This window comes from Carlito syrichta, unplaced genomic scaffold (genome assembly GCF_000164805.1).
Source record: "Carlito syrichta isolate Samal-C Ts95f unplaced genomic scaffold, Tarsius_syrichta-2.0.1 Scaffold101933, whole genome shotgun sequence".
Classification (NCBI taxonomy): Eukaryota; Metazoa; Chordata; class Mammalia; order Primates; family Tarsiidae; genus Carlito; species Carlito syrichta.
In genome coordinates, this window is record NW_007046029.1 from 748,963 (window position 1) to 765,554 (window position 16,592).

The 16,592-nt window shown below is 44.0% G+C and overlaps 1 protein-coding gene across 2 annotated transcripts in view; it reads left to right on the forward strand.

Annotated features, from left to right (window-relative positions):
* MAP2K5 (mitogen-activated protein kinase kinase 5) overlaps positions 1-16,592 on the forward strand; it is a 237,197-nt gene that overhangs the window by 158,067 nt on the left and 62,538 nt on the right. The window lies entirely within an intron of this gene.

Genomic DNA, 16,592 nt, shown 5'->3' on the forward strand with positions numbered 1-16,592 from the left:
ACTGTGAACATTGGAGCCACACACAAATAAATCTGTCCTGTTAAATTGAAAAGTGATACCTTCACGGAGCCATTTAGAAGTCTCTACTGATGCTTCATTTTTTTTAACTCTTAATTTTTTTCCTCTTTTGTTAAAGGTTGAGAGCGATCAGTGTGCTCTTCCTTTGTGTGACATCTGAGATGCTTTTTATTTCCTGGTCCAGAACCATGTACTGTACTGAGGCTGGAGGAGAGAGCCAGCTTTTCCTGGATGCACTTGTGAGCTTTTGAACTCACGTAAAATTGCTTAAGTTATAGTTTTAAGATTAAAAGTGGAAGTTTCTCATCTAAGTCATTAGTTTCACTGGACAAATAGGCCCTGATTTCACGGGAGTATAATTTTGATCATGTTCTTTTTAAAGGTTTTGCTCCTTCCTATGCCCATTTCTAAGAAAACAAACAGTCTATTATACTAGCACTGCTGACTCTGATCTTCATAATTTCTTTAAGAATTTTATTATAACGTGTGCTAGCACTTAAAATATAAAGCTATCTTGTGGTCTGAAAACGATTCCCTAGTGTGTGTGGGGAAATAAGTGAAATGTCTAGAGGGATGAAAAATGAATGGCTTGACTGTTCTCCGCTGGTTGATGTTCACTGTTTTTCTGGCATCTTGGTCTGTACAGGCCAAAGTGCCTGGAGGCATGTCTGATTTAAAGGTAGTGTTGGTCTCTGCTCTTTAAGCATCTATTAACTCGCTATTATTATGCAAATAAGTGTTGTATTACACATACTAATTTATGCATGGTTAGATTATGCAGATGCATCACAAACATGGTTATTGAATAATAGGATGGGGCTCATTCTCTCTCCCATCTTTATAAACGGTTTTAAGCAAATTCTCCTGGTACCCATGTGGACATTTAAAGACCCTTCGCTCACTGAAATGTCTTTTTTGTATTCTTTTTCTCATAGTTAAAGCCATCAGATAAGTGAAAGAGAAGTCGTCCAAGTTTTAGGTTCCAGAGTGTTGGTCTCACTTTTCAAATTTGTAGCCTTCTTTGTTCAAATGTAATCTTTTTTTTATGGAGGAAATCTAAAATGTCATTTGCCTGGCCTGCTTGCTGGCGTTTAGGGGAATTTCCGTGTATACAGCTTTGCTGCTTAGCTCCAGGTAGCCCGTCAAATTAAAATCACATTTTCAGGATTTATAGCTCATTAGAATATTTATCTTGGTAAGCCTCTTGTTCTGTCAGTAATTTTTATGCAATTCACTGGCCAATTTATGCAGTCCTCTGAAATTTTGAAAATGTTTACAGAGCAAGCCCTGTACAATATTGCTCTCAAACAAGTCTTAGTAGAAAACTTGTAAGCCATCTAATGAACAGTCCAAAGATTGTGAATGCAGCTACATCCTTGAGACGCCTAATTTCTAATTTCTAGAGTAACTAACAGAGATTTGGTGACGGAAGAGTCCAAGAAATGAACTACTATTGTATTCGACAGATGAAGACAGGAGGGCCGTGGCCACGCTGGGGACAGGGCTATATGCCTCTGCAGAGCTGTTTTTCTGAATGTCTAAATATGCGTTTACCTAATCAGTCAAGTGGAAGTTGAAAAATTCTAATACTATGCTGAACTCCCTGGTTAGCAATAACCTTTAAGACAGAGTGAGGGGGGGAAAAAAACGATCTTCCTTGAATCCTAATGGAATGTGTCACCAAATCAGTACTTTTATCTCAAGTCATAGAAGCCGCTTTGAGGCACTAGACCTGTTGCCCGGGTCTTTCCACAGAAGTTTGGATGCTTTGGTGCTGGAGTCAATGATGATGGAGTCAGTGATGATGGTTGATGGAGTTGGCAGTTACTTTGCAGGCGTGATCCTGAGACTGAAGTTGGGAAAGGGGACTTGATAAATGCCTTTCCTGCCCCTTCCTTTGCCTTTAAAAGACGCTTGTGAAGAAAATGTCTATTTCATAGTATCACACAGACTGGGTTATGAACTAGCACCTTCTCTTTGGCCCACCTGATATCACGTGAACTCCTCACCAAGCTGAGATGGCCTCCCCTCATAAGTCGGGCAAGCCCAGCAGCAGGTTTTCCCACTGTTAAGCTGGGGCTGGTTTGGTTCCATTAGAAGGGATCTAGGGCATCATCAGAAAACGCCTCTGCAGAGTCTCTAAAAAGCAGACATCCACACTGCTTGGACACGTCCAGCGACAGGAAACTTAGTCCTCTACCAAGCAGCCATGGTGGATTAATGCAGCATTCTGTTTACCTAGCTGAGAACTGCCTCATCCCAATTGTCACCCACTAGTCTTGTCCTTGAACACACGAAAGCCTTTCCTATAGCCTTCGATCACATTGTTTTGAATCCCTGTGTTCCCAGGGCAGGGGACAATGCCAGGAATTTGCTGCTGCGAACCCAGAGTCCATCAGGGCATCGGAGCTGAGCTGTCCTTACTAGCGGCAAACTGGGAAGAGTAGCCTGGTGGGAGCAGGAGGCTGGAATTGGAACCCAGCGCCCCGCAGACTCGCCACAGACCTTAGTTCTTGCCTGTCACTCCTGAGACCTCACTGTCCTCACCCCTAAGGGAGGATCCTGATCTCCACCTTTCCTACCCAATTAGAGGAGGGATGCTGGTCGTATGACATTACCCATATGAAGCCAGTGAGAAGAGTATGGAGGCCACCACCTCATGCTGGGCTGCAGTACAAGACAGAGTGTCCCAGCTACCAACGAAGGTGGCAAGAAAATGTCCTTAGCACCTGGAGCAGAGTATAAAATGGGCAGGGAGTGGGGCTGGGGGCGGGGCCAGCCTCAAGACCCATCCTTCCCTGCAGTCAGTGCTGCTGACAGCGTCGTTAGCAGTGACACAGTGTGTGTCCGGTGGAGGTGCAGATGAGGGAGGCGAAGAGATTAGGGAGAGTCAGTGGCCTGGGACCAACAGAAAGGCTAAAGGCCAGACTTTGGTGGAGATAATGTTTGTGTTGGGATAATCATCCAGCATGAATGTTGTTGTCTTGTGGGCCAGGTGTTAGTTATTTGAAAGCACTGTCTATTTCTGCTTCCTTGAGGCCTTAGGGTAGCTCACTAGCATGCAGTTTTTAGGATTCTATAGAAAATGGGGTTGAGAGCCACTATAAAGACGCTGTCCAGTTACTACAGGTTATAACACGAAGCACAGTGATGTCTTCTTGCGGAGCTCCAGACCTTTCTGGTACTCCACCTGTGGGACTCTTGTTTCCAACCTCCAGGTAAGATGGCAGAGACTCAGAGAGGGAAACACCTTGCCTCGGGCAGGAATGAGTACAGTCAGCCTAGGACTAAGCAGGCGGTTAGACTAAGTAACTGACTCCGCGACCTCTTGGCTTGACTGGCTGTTCCTTTCTGCTCAGCCCGCCATCCCTTCTTCGGGCCCTTTTCTGCCACAGGGAGCCCTCCCCTAGATGAGAGATACGCCTCTGTGGCTGATAACAAGACCGTCCCCAGAGGCCTCTTGCTTTCTTGCCTTGTGTTTAGCAGAGTGATGGGGGTCCAGAGGGCCCCTAAGTCCACACTGACCCCAGGGCTGTTAAACTCTGGGTGTCTGCAATAGGATCATAAAAATTGCATTTTTAAATACCTTGCAAGCAGATTGTGTCTCGATTTCTTGAACATTTCGCTTTCATTGTAGTCTGGAAAGACACGCAGGTCTAGACAAGGACTAGAGATCCAAATTTCATTGACTTAAAAACATGATAGCGGGCAATGGTTTGTTTAATGGCACCATAATTTAGGAGAAATGAAAAGGATTGCCTGCTCAAAATCACCATCCTTCATTCAAACTTTACAGCAGTGCCCTGCATTAGGATGTTAGAAATCCATTAAGGAAACTTCTCAGGGGATGCGTCAGCTCAGGCCCTGGGAAATTTGGTAAGCAGAATGCCACGGGAAAGGAGATAATACAGGCCCAAATGTATTTAAAGTACTTTTGCATGTATAAAAGTAGTGTTCTTCTTTTGGCTACAATTCCTGATCTTGGTTAATAAATTACATCAAAATGACCTGAAGTTAAAAAAAGGAAAAAAATCTGAGCAAATAGTGCCCCTGGTATTGTAAAGCTTTGAATGTTTTCACACCCCATTAATTTATTACTTCTCTTTCTTCATCTTTAAATTTCATTTTTTTCAAAAATTCCGACTCCCTGCTGCTGCAGTGATTTTCATCTTGTTGTTAATTTTCCCTGCTCCATATGGAGCTCCAGACATTTCACCTGGAGGCTGTACTAGATTTTGCTGTAGTGATCGTACTTCCGGAGGCCAAAACTGTCATTTAGGGTTCCTGGTGCATCTGTCTGCGCCAGGCTTTTCACTGGCATGGGAGAGTGTGAATAACGAATTGGATGCACCTGAGATTCGGATGATTAGTGTGTTCTGTGAGTCTCCACGACTTGTGAGCAGATAGCTCTGGGGGAGGGAGCTCGGTGGTGGCCACAGTGACTCTGTGCTCACACCTTGCATTTGGTAAGTGCCGGCGTCCTAGGCAGCCTGAGTGCAGAGAGAGTAACAAATATTTCATCCTGCCTTGTCATTGATTAGAAAAGAGCCTTTAATTTCATTTCACCCCATGTTGTGATTAATTTGCATTCTTTGTCAGAAGTTAATGGAGTTTTTTATGGTTCACTCTGAAATCCTTGAAGACATCAGACTTGATCTGATGTTTATACAACCGCCAGCGGAATTTTTTCATTTGATTGATGGCAAGCTTGATGTTATTCCAAACGGCTTTTTAAGCTGTTTTTAAGAATTATTTGAATAAAATGCAAGCAAGATATTGTTGTAACGATCAAGATTATCTGTTAAAAAATCTGTTTCAAATAAAGATGATAAGTAGTAAAAAAAAAGATCAAAAAGATACGAGAAATAGTGAATGGTGATGTTATTTGTTAAAAACACATAAGAGTGGCATTCAAATAAATTATCACAGTATGTAGAGATCACTTTTACTGAAAAAAGTATACCATTATCTGGACAGATAGAATAATTAGGTCTAGGGCAAAAGGGAAGTGCAAATCTTCAGGATCAGAAACTTTTACTACCAGTGGCAAATTCGCATTTATTCTGCCAGCTTTTGCTATCAATGTACGAAACAGAGATCTACTGTTCTTAACTCAAGGAGACAGGGCTGTCAGGCCTGCTAGCTGAGCAAAATGATGACATATTGCTAGTCTCAATGAAGAGGCATTCTTAAATCCCAGTACAAGTTAAACATAGGTAGATAATAGAGGGTTTTAAGTGAAAGATGTGCTTTCTCAGTGGTGTGATGACGGATTTTTCCACAAGATAGTGCAGAAAATCAAGGTACCCTGCTGTTAAAACCAAGATACCCCAGTTACTCTCGGGCAGGAGGAATGTGTGTTCACCCCTCTATGCTACGCGTCAGAGTGTGGGGGAGCTGTGGGTGGCATTGCTTCAGAAGCCCCTGCTACTGCCCGAGGAATTGGTTTTGCAAATGCTTTTTGACTACTAACAGTGTTTGTTTGATTGGGGCCTGCCTTGCTTCAGCTGACTCGCTTTGCCATGGTTGCTGCTAGTGACACTTACTCAGGTCAGAAAGCTACATATCTGAGCACTTTCATTTAAAACAGATTAATGTATTTGCTGTATCTGAACGTTTGCTAAATAATTGGGTCATTTTAATTGAAGTTACTGCTTTCTGATCCTTGTATGAACGTGATCTAAGGTACTTTTTATTATATGCAATCCATATTATTGACCATACTTGCCCTGTTTTCATTTAAATGTAAGCAGCTTGTCAAGGAGAAAATATTTTGTTTAACTTGGCTTGGAAACCTGCTATTTTTATTGTGTTATGTTTTGTTTTGTTTTGTTTTTCAATTGACAGACTGTCTTTTAAGCATTCATTTATTTTGTAGTAATAAATTGTGCTCTGGGTAGTGTCTGTTTCACAATAGAGTAGAAAACATATGTTCTTAAAACTACTTAAAAACATTAAACACTTTTCAAATGCTAATGTTGAAATACTAGAGTTTTTACACTTAATTTTATTCATGTTTTAAAAGCCTTTTACAGGTATATTATAGAATTCTAATGCTGATTGCTTAATATTGTTTTACATTTGATGTTAAATTTAGAACATAGATATTATTTGTATATACTGCTCATGCCTGGAATTGCAAAATACCTTTAAAAGTTTGTCCTCTTAAAAGATGTATTTAGGATCTATTTTTTGCTACATGAACTTTTTAAAGTTTAGAACATCAAGGATTTAAGTAAATTTTTTTTTTTTTTTTTTTGATTTGGGGTCTCACTCTGTCACCCAGACTGGAGTGCAGTGGCTGCTCCCGGCCACCGCAGCCTCGACCTGCTGGGCTCCGGCCATCCTCCCGCCTCAACCTTCCAAGTAGCTGGAACTACAGGTGCGCGCTACCACATCCGGCTGATTTTTTGATTTATTGTAGAGATGAGGTCTTGCCAAGTTGCCCAGGCAGGTCTCGAACCCGCGGGCTCAGGCAATCCACTCACCTCAGCCTCCCAAAGACACGGGATTACAGGCTGAGCCACCGAGCCCGGCTTAAGTAAATTTTAAGTATCCAATTTTTTGTGTGAGGATTCTAATCAAAGAAATAATAGCAATGGTTAATTACTCAGACTTCAAAACTCACCTTTAATTGGCAAGAATTTTAAGGGACAACATGCTTGTAATTTTTTTCCCTGAACAGACTTCTGGCCTATATGTTTTTATTCATTGTTTCTTTTTAACCTCGCTATTTAGGATATAGACATTTTAAATATCCTGATATTTCAAGTTGTAAAATCAGATTTATGTTCCATAAAGTGCAGAGGTGAAATTAAAGTGACATGAAGATGTTCACTTACACACGGTTGCTTCTTCCCAGGAGAGTTTTCATTGCCAGCACCAAATTATTTTGGTATCTGTTGCTTACTTATCAAGAGCTTGTAATCTTATTTGCTTAGCCTATATCAAAGACAGGTATCCTTAAAACAGAGCAGAAATGGGAGGGAAATCATCCCCATGGTGTGGGAAGCCTAGAAATATGGGCTTTCCACTAAAGATAAATCACTTGTTAATACTCCAATGGGGGTCTGTATACTTAGCCAGCTCGGTGCACGTGTCCTTTCTTGTGTTGGAGCACCAACCCTGTGCTGGTGTGATCTGTAACGTCTTCTGAGCTGTTGTCTGGCACACATCTTGGGTCAGTGCAACACTCATGTGTCACTGGGCACCTACTCCGTGCCTGGCACTGAGCTAAGCATAGGACACAGCAGTGAAACCTATGTGGTCTCTGCTCTGAGTCCAGTTCAATGGGAAGAAAAACAGCAAGCAAATGGCAACTGATGTAAAGGGATCCTCCAGGAAGTGGGACACTCCAGAAGGATGGGAAAGAACATTCTAGGTACTCTAGTCAAAAGGAGAGTAATGTGTAAAAGGGAACGATCTCAAGATGTGGGAGTATAGCAGGAATCAGATGAAGAAGTTGGGCGTGGGAGTTTCATTGAGTTCCTTTGAGCCCATTCTGAGGTGAGAAGTTGCTTTTAAGATCTCTGCCCCCCAGAACAACTACAACAACAAAAAGATCTCTGCCCTGAGTGGCTCCTGCCACCCTCTATGGATTTGACTTGGTACATCACAGGACACTTTCGAGACTGCTGGGGAGAAAGTATCATGATCACATGAGCTAATGCCTCAGCAAGCACTTTGAAAAATACAAGGTGGTAAACAAGAACAAGGTAATATTAGTATTATTTATATTTCCAGGAAGTGCTTTAGGGATTTACCTATGCAACTCTGAAAATATATGACCATGTCTCACACCAGGTAGGACTAAGATGAATTACTTTTCTGATCCCATAAGAGCCTTCTTTTACAGTCTTTCTTTTTTGAGTTATAATTTATCATTCACAATCACCATCATAACATATATAATTATATATGGAATCTAGTCATTTTTAGTTCAGCAGCCAGGGACCATGATTCTTTTACACTTTTTAAATAATCCATATCTCCCAGAAATAGAATTGAAGGTTAAAGTGATGCCCAGTGTCCCATCTGGCTTCTGGGTGGCAGTTTTGACATTCTCTCTGCCTCGAGGCTGTGGGCCAGGGCCTCCTCCTTCCTCTGACTTCCTGGTGCCGTCTGCTGCTCTATGGAATCAGAATCTCAAGATGAGGCAAGGTCTTGCAGGGATCTAGTCCAGTTCTTGTGTTTTACAGAGGAGGAAGGGAGCCTACAGCCACTAAGTGACTCACTGGTGAGTCCCAGGGATTCAGCAACAGGCTCAGACTGTCTCCCACACCCAGCGCAGGGGTCTGTCTACTCTAGAGGGAGGGTGGTAAGGCCAGGTAAGGCACCCAGAGGTTTGGAGCCCGAACGGCTGTTCTTACTGAAACACTGTCCACTTAGGACTGTGCATGCAGAGATGGCACTGCATCTGGGGCTTCTGCCTGCCAGATGACCACTGACAGGATATGGGTCCCGAGGCAGAGTGGTCCTCGCAGCCCAGACAGACATATCAACTCGTATTAGACTCCAGTGTTTTACTTATCACCGTTCATTGTAGATTTGGGACTGGTAGCTCACTGCCAGCCAAGCTTCTGTGAGCACAGATGACTGTTTAGATGTTTAACAGTTCTAGATTCATGCCTGGGAGTTGGGGGATTCTTCCTCAACTAAAATGTTAATGATGCTCAGAACCCACCCTCTTTAGTGCCCATAAAACAGACAAGCTAAGTTCATTGAAAAATCAATGAGTTGCTCAAAAGGAACAGAGAGCTGATTCGATTTGGGACCAGAGATTGCCAGGACATGGGTGGAGAGAGGGTCCAAGGGGCCACTGAGCCAGGAGCGGAGACTCAGAGTACAGTGTCACATCCAAGGAGTTGTGGGAAACTGAGACAGCCAGTTAGAACCATGCGTGGTCTCTGTTGGACTGCACTGTCAAGGCCTGCAGACAAGACCACCAGGGAGAAGGAAAGAGCACTGGGGAACGGAATGGTCTTAGCAAGGAGGAGCTGCTGGCTCAGGGAAGAAAGATCAGAGGGGCGACGAAACTCGCCCTATTTTCTTTTCTTTTCAGAAACTGGTTGCAGAGAACCCCTTCTGGCGCAAGGCAAGGGGAGCCCATGTCTCCAGGCCTTGTTGGTAAATTACTTCCTTTAAAACTAAAGGAAGTTCCTGGCCAAAGGCCTCACTTCAGCCTCTGCCCTTTGGACAGCCCGTGCCTTCTTGGTGGCCAGGAAACTGAACACACTTAAGTCACTGACCTCTTGTGGTTTCCACCAAGACACACACACAGCTAACCTGAGTTTTGGGACCAACTTTCTTACTAGTTGCTTGACCTTTCTTTTCAAACCTCAGTCTCCTCATCTGGCAAGCGACGGGATGTCTTAGGGTAGTGACTTGCAGGATTAGGGGAAGGCACACCCACACCCACACCCACACCCACACTTATCTACATATGCTCTTATTTGATTGGAGAGTCATCTGGTACACAGTCTGAAGGTGCTGGACTGGGCCCTTCTTGGTCCACCTCCATCGTCTGAACAACTTCTCACCCCCATGCCTTCACCCTGCTTCTCATCACCATCTCCTCCTGAGCGCCTCCTTGGAGCTCACGGAAACTTCACCATACCCACATCAAAATATAGAGGTATGCAAAATATAGAGGCTCCGAAAGTCAGACTGTGTCCAGCTCATTCTTGACTTCTTGTCTTTAAAACTAATTTGAATTTCATTTATAATCAAGCTAGTAAGACACATGTCAATTAACAGGATTACGTGTGACTACATTTCAAGTTTCTTTCCGTCCTCATCCCATATGAACCATATACTAGCTACAATTACAACTGATCTCAAAATCTCAGCAGTCCACAATGTAGTCAAATATATCATGGTTAAAAAAGAAATGCAGTGATATGTGGAACCTAAGCCCAAGAAGCAACCTTTCTTGCAGTGTCTAGAAGCATCACCTTGGGGTGAGAGGAGAAAGCTGTCTTAGAAATCTATAGAGACTCTGTCTCTTAAAAAAAATTCATGCAATTGTGCATATCACAGAAGGCAAAACAAACGTTAAAAAGAGGAAGCATAGGCCACAATGAAGGAGATAATAACAAAAATGCCAGGATAAATATAAATACACTAGCCTCCCTTAGTAAAATCCAAAGGCTGGCCAGACACAGTGGCTCATGCCTTTAAGCCCAGCACTTTTGGGAGAATTGCTCGAGGCCAGGAGTTCGTGACTAGCCTAGACAATATAGTGAGCCCTTGTCTCTAAAAAAATGTTTTTTAATTAGCCAGATGTGGTGGCACACACCTGTAGTCCCAGCTGTTCAAGAGGCTGAAGTGGGAGGATCGCCTGAGCCCAGAAGGTCAAGACCAGCCTGGGCAACATAGTGAGACCACATCTGGCCAGGTGTGGTGGCGCATGTCTGTAGTTGTAGTTACTGAGGAGGCTGAGGCAGAAGGATCGCTTGAACCCAGGAAGTCGAGGCTGCAGTGAACTATGATCATGCCACTGCACTCCAGCCTGGGCAACAGGGTGAGACCTTGTCTCTTACAAAAAGAAAAAGAAAGAAGAAATCCATAGTGCCTTGAGGGAAGTTATGCTTTGTCCAAATGCTGAGTGCTGCTTCAAGGAGAGTATAAGACCTGTGCTTAAGTCTTGGCCCTGCCCCGAAGGTTCAGGGACCTCAAATAAGTCACTCTTTTTTGTGGACCAGAAATTGTATCTTATCCATCTTTTGGGTCCTGATGTCTACTACAGTGCCTGGCATAGAGTGCTTGATAATGGATATGCAAAATTTATAATGTGATTATTTGGCCCAAGTCTACTTGCTACATGTTGGCAAGGCAAATTATGCAGACAGAAGGAATCAAGAAGGCATATCCCGAGGCTGATGTGGTCATTTTGTCCCTGCCTTTTCTTCCATGTTCCATCCTCCCACTCTGCCCTGTCTGCACTGACCCTGGAGGATAAGCACTTCTGAAACATGTCACAGTTGTTTTGAGACATTTGCGGGTTCTCATGTCAGAGAAGATGCGGGTCTGTCCTGACAGGAGGATGGTTGAAGGGTCCACTCCCATCACCAGGCGAGTTTAGGCAGAAGCCCCGTCATGGGTACAGAGAAGGAGCAATTGGGGGATCAGAGAGAGCGGTGGCTGGGGTGGATTTCACAGTCTTGCTGGTCCTCTTGGACCCTAGGAGTCTGATTCCACTTCAATGTCTCCTCAGCCGCATAAAGGGGATAGACAGCAACCAAAGACATCTTCAGGTGCTGGAGGTTCTGTCCTGGTCTCGCCCACTTTGACTCTCCATTGTGTGTCAGTGTGACACTCAGAAGGAGTGGCAGAACAACCGGACAGGAAAAAAATATTTCTTTTTCAGTCTTTTCAGATTGAAATACTTGCCAGCTTTCTCTTGCCAAGCCACCTAGTGGTCTGGGTGCCCAGAACGAGCACTGCCAACCTCCTGAGTCTGCTCTGTGGTGTACAGTGTCCAGGACAAGGAATGTGAGCTAGTCAGTACAGATTCATCCAGGAGTGGGACATGCACATGTGGAAACAGTCTGGAGAAAGGTGACTGTGGTGGTGGGAATGGGAAGCTGTGCCTGGGTCCTTGGGCAGCTTTGGGGTCCAGGTAACAAACAGCACAAGGGGAAATGGCTGGATAGATGACTGAGCATCCCACTTGCTGACTTTGGGGAGGCCTTGATCGGCAAGTCGCTCTTGGCATCTGGTAGTTAGGTTTTGCTTCTCATAGACAATAATGACCGCTTACCACCAGAAAGGGAAGGGCGATCTCCTTTCCACACAGGTGAGCAGAGGCCATGGATTGCAGTGTGGTAAGACCAGCTCTGCTCCCTGTGCCCAGGGTTGTAGGTGCTACTGCCCAAGTCAGGCCTGAACCACCACCACCCCCTAGAGCTGGGCTGAAGTCATCTTCTCCAGAGCACAGGGCTGTTTGGGGGCAGGGGATTTGGCGAAGTGTCCTTAGGAGCAGAGAGGGCAAGGATAGAGGGCAGCCCCTACAGCAGCTGGTTACAAGGAAGAAAGGGTATAGTCCAAGAGTTAAAACACTGGAGACGTGGCCACCATGTTCAGTGTGTAGAGCTGTCAACAGGCCTACTGGCCAGGGCTCTAGATCACAGGCACATTTCCCAGGAAGACATTTGGGTTCAGAATAAGAAAGAGCTTTCTAATAATTTAAGCTGCCCAAAATAGAATCAATGAACCCTCATCACCGGAAGTCTTTTAGAAAAGAGAGAATGCCTGTCCAGAATATTATAGAACGAATTTCAATATTGGGCAAGGAATTAGACTGGGCAACCTCCAGCACCCATCTCAATTCTAGTGCGCATGGAGGATCTGAGCCAGCAGAGGTACAAGCCAGAGGAGGGAAAAGCCCTTTCAGACATCTGGAAACATTACAATGTGGCTGTTGCACATTTATTTGACTATAAGGAGTACAGCAGTCAACAGGCTTTTCTCAGAAAAAACAGCACCTCCCCTCCTTCCTTCCTCCATACACAGTGAGATTCTTAAACTGGATTGGAAATAAGTCCCCATTTTCTGGAACAAAGAGAGGAGAAAAGTTTGCTAGTGCAAATATCCAAAATCCTCCTCAAAAGGAAGGCGCTGAAAGGGCGTCTTGGCCCTACCTCATACTATTCAGGAAAGAGTCACCTTGTGATTCACACCAATCATGTAAACTGTGGTTTTAAGCCCCTTCTTTTCTCACATAATTCAGGTCCAAACATTGAAATGTACGTTGACCCAGAGGAGGATTTGCTGCGACTCCTACATGCCTGTGTGGGATGGGACATGTGCTGTGTCCATCTTAAATACACACAAGAGAGAAGAGTGTGGCTCAGTGACTGGGCGCTTTCCTCCTGCTCCCTGTCGGGCCAGTGAGTGATGGGCCCTACTTCACTGCTCTGGCTGCTTTGATGCAGGGTTTCTGTGAACACATGTTGTCCTTGATACTCCGGGAGCAGCGAGCACCAAGTGGACTGATTTATGGCCATGGCGATCTTCTGTCCGGCCCCATCTGAGCTGTGCCCTCCACTGGGCATCATAGAGCTTTACCTGTTGCCCAGCTGCATGCAGAATCCAGGGATGAATAGTGCTTGCTTTTCAAAACTGGGCACTCCTACAGCACCTGGCTTGTGTCTGAGCTGTGGGAGAAGAGAGATGGCCTGTGAACAGGTCTCTGAGCATGGGAATCACAGGGCCTGTCTCATGATCTATGGAGTAGCTGCCTCTTAAACCATTTTTTAGACCCTATAAAGGTATACTCATGGACTCACAGCATGGGAAGAACTTGACCAAGGACGGAGGCTGATGAGCAAGGGAGACAGGATGGCACAAGGGCGACTATGTGTGTTTTTCTTAAATTATTAGAAATAGTATATACTACCCATTTATTTTGTCCTAACGTACTCAATATCTAAAATTATTAGTGTGCCAAAATTCCCATTTGTATTCAGAGTGAATTTTGTTCTGTTTAAGAAACAGGCACTAGTCTAAGAACTCTTTTTTTAAGTTAGTGGACTAGGCCATGTATGAAAAGCCTATGGGGAAGTGGTTTTGTTTTTCTCACAGAAGGCTTCTAGAGACTCAGACACTTTGCTTCTGAAGTCATAATGGATTGGAGGCTGGTATGCTCCTAAATTTAGCACCCAGCATGGTGCCAGGCATAACTAGACCGTTTCTCCCTGGCGTGGGAGTAGCGACCCTGGCCCCTGCATGGGAAGACTTGCCTTGGCGGAGCCTGCGGGACCTTGAGCTCATCCCTTCACTTTACAAACAAGATCCCTGCGGGGATCTTCCGGGCCATGGGCTCTGCCTGGCATCCCAGGGGATGTCTTACTCCCAGGTTCATGCCTTGTCCCCACAGCAGGCAGCCACCTGCGCCAGTCAGGGCCAAGCTCCATCTACAACCTGGGGCACTGCTCCCCTCAGAGCCTCAGTTTCCCTAGCAACGGTGAGTAGATTGAACTAGATCATCTCTGAGGTCTCTAGGTCATGCGTAATTCTTCGTTTAGGATCGAAAGCCTCAGTTTTCCATAATCCCTGCTTATATTTAGTGAGGGTGATAGCTTTGCAAAATAGCTACAGTTTCTAAAATTTGAAGTTGTAAAAAAAAAGAATAGAGTCCAACACTGAAAGCTATGAGGTGATGCCAGTAACACAACAGATGAGAAGGTTATTCTTTAAAAATTCCAGCCATACAATTTAATTTTATATTTCGCCTTTCTATTTAAGAGAAAATAACACAAGCTTGAAAAGCAGTAAATATGTAAAGAGAAAATTTGTCAACTGGTATTGGAAGCTCTGACCCAGCTCACACATAAATCTCCCAGACGAGAGCTGCAGGGCACATCATGATTTCCCAGAGTAAAAGAGAAAATGAAAGCTAGAGCTGATGTCTCCCAGTTAAGAGATAGGTTTGTTCTGGTTTCCTGTTTGTGTCTCTGAATAGAATGAGTGGGGCTAGGGACCCAGCCTGTCTCCCCATGGCAATAAAAGCCCTCTGCCAAAAGAGGGACACAGACAAGGCACCCAGAGCTGTTTTTCCTCCCCAGAGGCGCCGGCTAAATAGTTGAGGCCCCACAAACAAACTTTTGCACCAGTAGTTTCCTTCCCAGCATCATTTTCTGCAGTCATAAGTCACGTCTGACTGCTGACTATATGGTCCTGTAAGGAAGCGTGTGATAAATGTTACCACTGTGACACTGAGACCTCGCTGATGCTTGTGGCTGCCTATTACAAAGTCAGCCATCCCCATTTAAACCCATGCGGGCCTCATGAAAGGACAGAATCTATCAGCTGAGAAGAGGGAAGGATGTCGTTTGATCCATGTGTCAAATGCCACTGGTTCTAGAGACAGGTCAACCAGGTGTGTGGCTGGAGCGATTCCTGTTCTGTTCGTTGTCCCAAAGCACTAGTTAGACATCAAGAACACCAGCAGCAGCTTGTGGAAGTGGACTGGAATAAGTTGGTTAAGAACAGTAGTTCTATGTGGTGCTGTGTGGTGTCCCCCAGCCCTAACCATGTGATTGTGCTCCTCTGAACTATGTTCTCATGCCGCAGAGTGGGGCAGAACCTAGAATAAAGACAGGTACTGCAAAGCTCACATTTTATAGTAAGTACTCTTAGCACCACTTTTAATGTGCTATAAAACTGGGGGCTTCACTTTTTCATGAACTGTGTACAAGTGCAGAGGCACTGACTGGAGGTCGACTGCTCAGATCTGTTTTATGGCTCCGTGCCTGTACGATAATGTGATCTTGAAAAAGGTAAACAACAAGGAGTTTAGCAGTGAAAAATATGCCTAATATAAATACAGTCGAGTGCATGGCAGCTCAGAATTTGAAAAATATGACTGTGGCATTAAATTTTCTGGTGGAATTAACAGAGGAACAAAATACAGCCTTCAAGGCAATATATCTGAGACAGAGAAAGGAGATAATACATCTAACTCTATGGCCTATGTGGCATTCATATAAAGAAAAGCACAGTAGCTTTATTTAATTGAGAAAATGAATCAATTACAATGATGTCGCATCATCAAATTCTTGTGAAATGGAAGATATAAGTCACTGCATTGTGTAACAGTGTTAAAAAGTAATTGAGTATCTTAAGCATTTTGAATCAATTTCAGGTACTGGCCCCCACTACCTTAATACAAAATTTATGAAGATGATTTCATATAATATGTTACTATCAAAACTGTATAATAAAACCTGGTAACAACATCTCTCTTTAAAAACCTGGGCAAAATGTTAGAGTTATAAGATCATATAAAAGACATTGATATCACTGTTTTCCTCTTTCTTATAATAAAATAATGCAGTTTTAAGTTGTCTTAAGTCATGCTTTTGTCCTGCAGAATAGGGCAAGGCAGAGGCCTTCTCCACGATCTCAGGTTGAGAGAAGACATTCCCCCTCAATTCACTGGACTCACACAGCTCATACGTTCATGGGCCTCGTCTCAGAATCTATCCCTGAATTCATCTCAAACCTTCTCACTTAGTGTTTTCCTCAGAGAATGTTGTAATCCTCCTGACTCTTGGAAATTTGTGAAACAAATTTTGATGTCAAAAGTGGATTTATAATTATTTGATGTCAAAAGTGGATTTCTAACTCTTTGTTCATTACAAATAACTCTCCTGTTGCATTAGATATACCTTACTAAGGATGTAGGGGTGGGGAGATAACTGTGCTTGAAAAAATATATAAGCAAACACCATAGATATCTCATGTCATAGGAGAAATTACCAGGGCTTCTTCATGATTTATAAATTTTTCTTTATTTTACTTTATTTTGAACCAGTGTCTCACTCTAGTGCATAGGCTGGAGTGTAGTGGCACGATCATGGCTCACCACAGCCTAAACCTTTTGGGCTTGGGTGATCCTTCTGGCTCAGCTTCCTGAGTAGCTGGGACTATAGGTATATCACCATGCCCAGCTAATTTTTTTTTACAGAGATGAGATCTTACCATGTTGCTCAGGCTGGCCTCAAACTCCTGGGCTCAAGCAATCCTCCTGCCTCAGCCTGCCCATATGCTGGGATTATAGGCATGAGTCA